This window comes from Palaemon carinicauda, chromosome 4 (assembly GCF_036898095.1).
Source record: "Palaemon carinicauda isolate YSFRI2023 chromosome 4, ASM3689809v2, whole genome shotgun sequence".
Lineage (NCBI taxonomy): Eukaryota > Metazoa > Arthropoda > Malacostraca > Decapoda > Palaemonidae > Palaemon > Palaemon carinicauda.
The window spans coordinates 148,465,802-148,474,003 of NC_090728.1; positions in this window are offsets into that span (position 1 = coordinate 148,465,802).

The window sequence follows — 8,202 nt, forward strand, 5'->3', positions numbered from 1 at the left end:
ATAGGGCTTTTAAGAATATGACAATCTGAGTGGCGCTGGATTTTACAAAACTTTGGCCGCAATTGTGATGGTATTGTTGCATAGGGCTTTTACGAATATGCCAGTCTCAGTGGCACTGGATTTTACAAAACTTTCTCCGAAATTGCGACGATATTGTTGCATAGGGCTTTTAAGAATATGCCAATCTGAATCGCGCTGGATTTTACAAAACTTTGGCCGCAATTGTGACGGTATTGTTGCATAGGGCTTTTAAGAATATGCCAATTTGAGTCGCGCTGGATTTTACAAAACTTTGGCCGCAATTGTGACGGTATTGTTGCATAGGGCTTTTAAGAATATGCCAATCTGAGTGGCGCTGGATTTTACAAAACTTTCGCCGAATTGTGACGGTATTGTTGCATAGGGCTTTTAAGAATATGCAATCTGAGTGGCGCTGGATTTTACAAAACTTTCGCCGAAATTGTGACGGTATTGTTGCATAGGGCTTTTAAGAATATGCCAATCTGAGTGGCGCTGGATTTTACAAAACTTTGCCGCAATTGCGACGGTATTGTTGCATAGGGCTTTTAAGAATATGCCAATCAGAGTGGCGCTGGATTTTACAAAACTTTCGCCGAAATTGTGACGGTATTGTTGCATAGGGCTTTTAAGAATATGACAATCTGAGTCGCACTGGATTTTACAAAACTTTCGCCGCAATTGCGACGGTATTGTTGCATAGGGCTTTTAAGAATATGCCAATCTGAGTGGCGCTGGATTTTACAAAACTTTCGCCGAAATTGCGACGGTATTGTTGCATAGGGCTTTTAAGAATATGACAATCTGAGTCGCGCTGGATTTTACAAAACTTTCTCCGAAATTGTGACGGTATTGTTGCATAGGGCTTTTAAGAATATGAAATCTGAGTGGCGCTGGATTTTACAAAACTTTGGCCGCAATTGTGACGGTATTGTTGCATAGGGCTTTTAAGAATATGCCAATCTGAGTGGCGCTGGATTTTACAAAACTTTGGCCGCAATTGCGACGGTATTGTTGCATAGGGCTTTTAAGAATATGCCAATCTGAGTGGCGCTGGATTTTACAAAACTTTGGCCGCAATTGTGACGGTATTGTTGCATAGGGCTTTTAAGAATATGCCAATCTGAGTGGCGCTGGATTTTACAAAACTTTGGCCGCAATTGCGACGGTATTGTTGCATAGGGCTTTTAAGAATATGCCAATCTGAGTGCGCTGGATTTTACAAAACTTTGGCCGCAATTGTGACGGTATTGTTGCAGAGGGCTTTTAAGAATATGCCAATCTGAGTGGCGCTGGATTTTACAAAACTTTTTCCGAAATTGCGACGATATTGTTGCATAGGGCTTTTAAGAATATGCCAATCTGAGTGGCGCTGGATTTTACAAAACTTTGGCCGCAATTGTGACGGTATTGTTGCATAGGGCTTTTAAGAATATGACAATCTGAGTGGCGCTGGATTTTACAAAACTTTGGCCGCGATTGTGACGGTATTGTTGCATATGGCTTTTAAGAATATGCCAATCAGAGTGGCGCTGGATTTTACAAAACTTTGGCCGCATTTTGACGGTATTGTTGCATAGGGCTTTTAAGAATATGCCAATCTGAGTCGCGCTGGATTTTACAAAACTTTGGCCGCAATTGCGACGGTATTGTTGCATAGGGCTTTTAAGAATATAACAGTGTCAGTGGCGCTGGATTTTACAAAACTTTCGCCGAAATTGCGACGGTATTGTTGCATAGGGCTTTTAAGAATATGACAACCTGAGTCGCGCTGGATTTTACAAAACTTTCGCCGAAATTGCGACGGTATTGTTGCATAGGGCTTTTAAGAATATGCCAGTCTGAGTGGCGCTGGATTTTACAAAACTTTGGCCGCAATTGTGACGGTATTGTTGCATATGGCTTTTAAGAATATGCCAATCTGAGTGGCGCTGGATTTTACAAAACTTTCGCCGAAATTGTGACGGTATTGTTGCATAGGGCTTTTAAGAATATGCCAATCTGAGTCACGCTGGATTTTACAAAACTTTCGCCGCAATTGCGACGGTATTGTTGCATAGGGCTTTTAAGAATATGCCAATCTGAGTGGCGCTGGATTTTACAAAACTTTCGCCGAAATTGCGACGGTATTGTTGCATAGGGCTTTTAAGAATATGACAATCTGAGTGGCGCTGGATTTTACAAAACTTTGGCCGCAATTGTGATGGTATTGTTGCATAGGGCTTTTACGAATATGCCAGTCTCAGTGGCACTGGATTTTACAAAACTTTCTCCGAAATTGCGACGATATTGTTGCATAGGGCTTTTAAGAATATGCCAATCTGAATCGCGCTGGATTTTACAAAACTTTGGCCGCAATTGTGACGGTATTGTTGCATAGGGCTTTTAAGAATATGCCAATTTGAGTCGCGCTGGATTTTACAAAACTTTGGGCGCAATTGTGACGGTATTGTTGCATAGGGCTTTTAAGATTATGCCAATCAGAGTGGCGCTGGATTTTACAAAACTTTGGCAGCAATTGTGACGGTATTGTTGCATAGGGCTTTTAAGAATATGCTAATCTGAGTGGCACTGGATTTTACAAAACTTTGGCCGCAATTGTGACGGTATTGTTGCATAGGGATTTTAAGAATATGACAATCTGAGTCGCGCTGGATTTTACAAAACTTTTGCCGAATTGTGACGGTATTGTTGCATAGGGCTTTTAAAAATATGCCAATCAGAGTGGCGCTGGATTTTACAAAACTTTCGCCGAAATTGCGACGGTATTGTTGCATAGGGCTTTTAAGAATATGACAATCTGAGTCACGTTGGATTTTACAAAACATTCGCCGAAATTGCGACGGTATTGTTGCATAGGGCTTTTAAGAATATGCCAATCAGAGTGGCGCTGGATTTTACAAAACTTTCGCCGAAATTGCGACGGTATTGTTGCAGAGGGCTTTTAAGAATATGACAATCTGAGTCGCGCTGGATTTTACAAAACTTTCACCGAAATTGCGACGGTATTGTTGCATAGGGCTTTTATGAATATGCCAATCTGAGTGGCGCTGGATTTTACAAAACTTTGGCCGCAATTGTGACGGTATTGTTGAATATGGCTTTTAAGAATATGCCAATCTGAGTGGCGCTGGATTTTACAAAACTTTCGCCCAAAATTGTGACGGTATTGTTGCATAGGGCTTTTAAGAATATGCCAATCTGAGTCGCGCTGGATTTTACAAAACTTTCGCCGCAATTGCGACGGTATTGTTGCATAGGGCTTTTAAGAATATGCCAATCTGAGTGGCGCTGGATTTTACAAAACTTTCGCCGCAATTGCGACGGTATTGTTGCAAAGGGCTTTTAAGAATATGCCAATCTGAGTGGCGCTGGATTTTACAAAACTTTGGCCGCAATTGTGACGGTATTGTTGCAGAGGGCTTTTAAGAATATGCCAGTCTCAGTGGCGCTGGATTTTACAAAACTTTTTCCGAAATTGCGACGATATTGTTGCATAGGGCTTTTAAGAATATGCCAATCTGAGTCGCGCTGGATTTTACAAAACTTTGGCCGCAATTGTAACGGTATTGTTGCATAGGGCTTTTAAGAATGACAATCTGAGTGGCGTTTGATTTTACAAAACTTTGGCCGCAATTGTGACGGTATTGTTGCATATGGCTTTTAAGAATATGCCAATCAGAGTGGAGCTGGATTTCACAAAACTTTAGCCGCATTTTGACGGTATTGTTGTATAGGGTTTTTAAGAATATGCCAATCTGAGTGGCGCTGGATTTTACAAAACTTTGGCCGCAATTGCGACGGTATTGTTGCATAGGGCTTTTAAGAATATGACAGTGTCATTGGCGCTGGATTTTACAAAACTTTCCCGAAATCGCGACGATATTGTTGTATAGGGCTTTTAAGAATATATCAATATGAGTCGTGCTGGATTTTACAAAACTTTGGCCGCAATTGTGACGGTATTGTTGCATAGGGCTTTTAAGAATATGACAATCAGAGTGGCGCTGGATTTTACAAAACTTTGGCCGCGATTGTGACGGTATTGTTGCATATGGCTTTTAAGAATATGCCAATCAGAGTGGCGCTGAATTTTACAAAACTTTGGCCGCATTTTGACGGTATTGTTGCATAGGGCTTTTAAGAATATGCCAATCTGAGTCGCGCTGGATTTTACAAAACTTTGGCCGCAATTGCGACGGTATTGTTGCATAGGGCTTTTAAGAATATGACAGTGTCAGTGGCGCTGGATTTTACAAAACTTTCGCCGAAATTGCGACGGTATTGTTGCATAGGGCTTTTGAGAATATGACAACCTGAGTCGCGCTGGATTTTACAAAACTTTCGCCGAAATTGCGACGGTATTGTTGCATAGGGCTTTTAAGAATATGCCAGTCTGAGTGGCGCTGGATTTTACAAAACTTTGGCCGCAATTGTGACGGTATTGTTGCATATGGCTTTTAAGAATATGCCAATCTGAGTGGCGCTGGATTTTACAAAACTTTCGCCGAAATTGTGACGGTATTGTTGCATAGGGCTTTTAAGAATATGCCAATCTGAGTCGCGCTGGATTTTACAAAACTTTCGCCGAAATTGCGACGGTATTGTTGCATAGGGCTTTTGAGAATATGCCAATCTGAGTGGCGCTGGATTTTACAAAACTTTCGCCGAAATTGCGACGGTATTGTTGCATAGGGCTTTTAAGAATATGACAATCTGAGTGGCGCTGGATTTTACAAAACTTTGGCCGCAATTGTGATGGTATTGTTGCATAGGGCTTTTAAGAATATGCCAGTCTCAGTGGCACTGGATTTTACAAAACTTTCTCTGAAATTGCGACGATATTGTTGCATAGGGCTTTTAAGAATATGCCAATCTGAGTCGCGCTGGATTTTACAAAACTTTGGCCGCAATTGTGACGGTATTGTTGCATAGGGCTTTTAAGAATATGCCAATTTGAGTCGCGCTGGATTTTACAAAACTTTGGCCGCAATTGTGACGGTATTGTTGCATAGGGCTTTTAAGAATATGCCAATCAGAGTGGCGCTGGATTTTACAAAACTTTGGCCGCAATTGTGACGGTATTGTTGCATAGGGCTTTTAAGAATATGCTAATCTGAGTGGCGCTGGATTTTACAAAACTTTGGCCGCAATTGTGACGGTATTGTTGCATAGGGATTTTAAGAATATGAAATCTGAGTCGCGCTGGATTTTACAAAACTTTTGCCGAAATTGTGACGGTATTGTTGCATAGGGCTTTTAAAAATATGCCAATCAGAGTGGCGCTGGATTTTACAAAACTTTCGCCGAAATTGCGACGGTATTGTTGTATAGGGCTTTTAAGAATATGACAATCTGAGTCGCGCTGGATTTTACAAAACATTCGCCGAAATTGCGACGGTATTGTTGCATAGGGCTTTTAAGAATATGCCAATCAGAGTGGCGCTGGATTTTACAAAACTTTCTCCGAAATTGCGACGGTATTGTTGCATAGGGCTTTTAAGAATATGACAATCTGAGTCGCGCTGGATTTTACAAAACTTTCACCGAAATTGCGACGGTATTATTGCATAGGGCTTTTATGAATATGCCAATCTGAGTGGCGCTGGATTTTACAAAACTTTGGCCGCAATTGTGACGGTATTGTTGAATATGGCTTTTAAGAATATGCCAATCTGAGTGGCGCTGGATTTTACAAAACTTTCGCCCAAAATTGTGAAGGTATTGTTGCATAGGGCTTTTAAGAATATGCCAATCTGAGTCGCGCTGGATTTTACAAAACTTTCGCCGCAATTGCGACGGTATTGTTGCATAGGGCTTTTAAGAATATGCCAATCTGAGTGGCGCTGGATTTTACAAAACTTTCGCCGAAATTGCGACGGTATTGTAGCAAAGGGCTTTTAAGAATATGACAATCTGAGTGGCGCTGGATTTTACAAAACTTTGGCCGCAATTGTGACGGTATTGTTGCAGAAGGCTTTTAAGAATATGCCAGTCTCAGTGGCGCTTTATTTTACAAAACTTTTTCCGAAATTGCGACGATATTGTTGCATAGGGCTTTTAAGAATATGCCAATCTGAGTCGCGCTGGATTTTACAAAACTTTGGCCGCAATTGTGACGGTATTGTTGCATAGTGCTTTTAAGAATATGACAATCTGAGTGGCGCTGGATTTTACAAAACTTTGGCCGCAATTGTGACGGTATTGTTGCATATGGCTTTTAAGAATATGCCAATCAGAGTGGCGCTGGATTTTACAAAACTTTGGCCGCATTTTGACGGTATTGTTGCATAGGGTTTTTAAGAATATGCCAATCTGAGTCGCGCTGGATTTTACAAAACTTTGGCCGCAATTGCGACGGTATTGTTGCATAGGGCTTTTAAGAATATGCCAGTCTCAGTGGCGCTGGATTTTACAAAACTTTCTCCGAAATTGCGACGATATTGTTGCATAGGGCTTTTAAGAATATGCCAATCTGAGTCGCGCTGGATTTTACAAAACTTTGGCCGCAATTGTGACGGTATTGTTGCATAGGGCTTTTAAGAATATGCCAATCAGAGTGGCGCTGGATTTTACAAAACTTTGGCCGCAATTGTGACGGTATTGTTGCATAGGGCTTTTAAGAATATGCCAATCTGAGTGGCGCTGGATTTTACAAAACTTTCCGCAAATTGCGACGGTATTGTTGCATAGGGCTTTTAAGAATATGCCAATCTGAGTGGCGCTGGATTTTACAAAACTTTGGCCGCAATTACGACGGTATTGTTGCATAGGGCTTTTAAGAATATGCCAATCAGAGTGGCGCTGGATTTTACAAAACTTTCGCCGAAATTGCGACGGTATTGTTGCATAGGGCTTTTAAGAATATGCCAATCTGAGTCGCGCTGGATTTTACAAAACTTTCGCCGAAATTGACGGTATTGTTGCATAGGGCTTTTAAGAATATGCCAATCTGAGTGGCGCTGGATTTTACAAAACTTTGGCCGCAATTGTGACGGTATTGTTGCATAGGGCTTTTAAGAATATGCCAATCTGAGTGGCGCTGGATTTTACAAAACTTTGGCCGCAATTGCGACGGTATTGTTGCATAGGGCTTTTAAGAATATGCCAATGAGTGGCGCTGGATTTTACAAAACTTTCGCCGAAATTGCGACGGTATTGTTGCATAGGGCTTTTAAGAATATGCCAATCTGAGTGGCGCTGGATTTTACAAAACTTTGCCGCAATTGCGACGGTATTGTTGCATAGGGCTTTTAAGAATATGCCAATCTGAGTGGCGCTGGATTTTACAAAACTTTCGCCGAAATTGTGACGGTATTGTTGCATAGGGCTTTTAAGAATATGCCAATCTGAGTGGCGCTGGATTTTACAAAACTTTCCCGAATTGCGACGGTATTGTTGCATAGGGCTTTTAAGAATATGCCAATCTGAGTCGCGCTGGATTTTACAAAACTTTCGCCGCAATTGCGACGGTATTGTTGCATAGGGCTTTTAAGAATATGCCAATCTGAGTGGCGCTGGATTTTACAAAACTTTGGCCGCAATTGCGACGGTATTGTTGCATAGGGCTTTTAAGAATATGCCAATCTGAGTGGCGCTGGATTTTACAAAACTTTCCCGAAATTGCGACGGTATTGTTGCATAGGGCTTTTAAGAATATGCCAATCTGAGTCGCGCTGGATTTTACAAAACTTTGGCCGCAATTGTGACGGTATTGTTGCATAGGGCTTTTAAGAATATGCCAATCTGAGTGAGCTGGATTTTACAAAACTTTGGCCGCAATTGTGACGGTATTGTTGCATAGGGCTTTTAAGAATATGCCAATCTGAGTGGCGCTGGATTTTACAAAACTTTGGCCGCAATTGTGACGGTATTGTTGCATAGGGCTTTTAAGAATATGCCAATCTGAGTGGCGCTGGATTTTACAAAACTTTCGCCGAAATTGCGACGGTATTGTTGCATAGGGCTTTTAAGAATATGCCAATCTGAGTGGCGCTGGATTTTACAAAACTTTCGCCGAAATTGCGACGGTATTGTTGCATAGGGCTTTTAAGAATATGCCAATCTGAGTGGCGCTGGATTTTACAAAACTTTGGCCGAAATTGCGACGGTATTGTTGCATAGGGCTTTTAAGAATATGCCAATCTGAGTCGCGCTGGATTTTACAAAACTTTGCCGAAATTG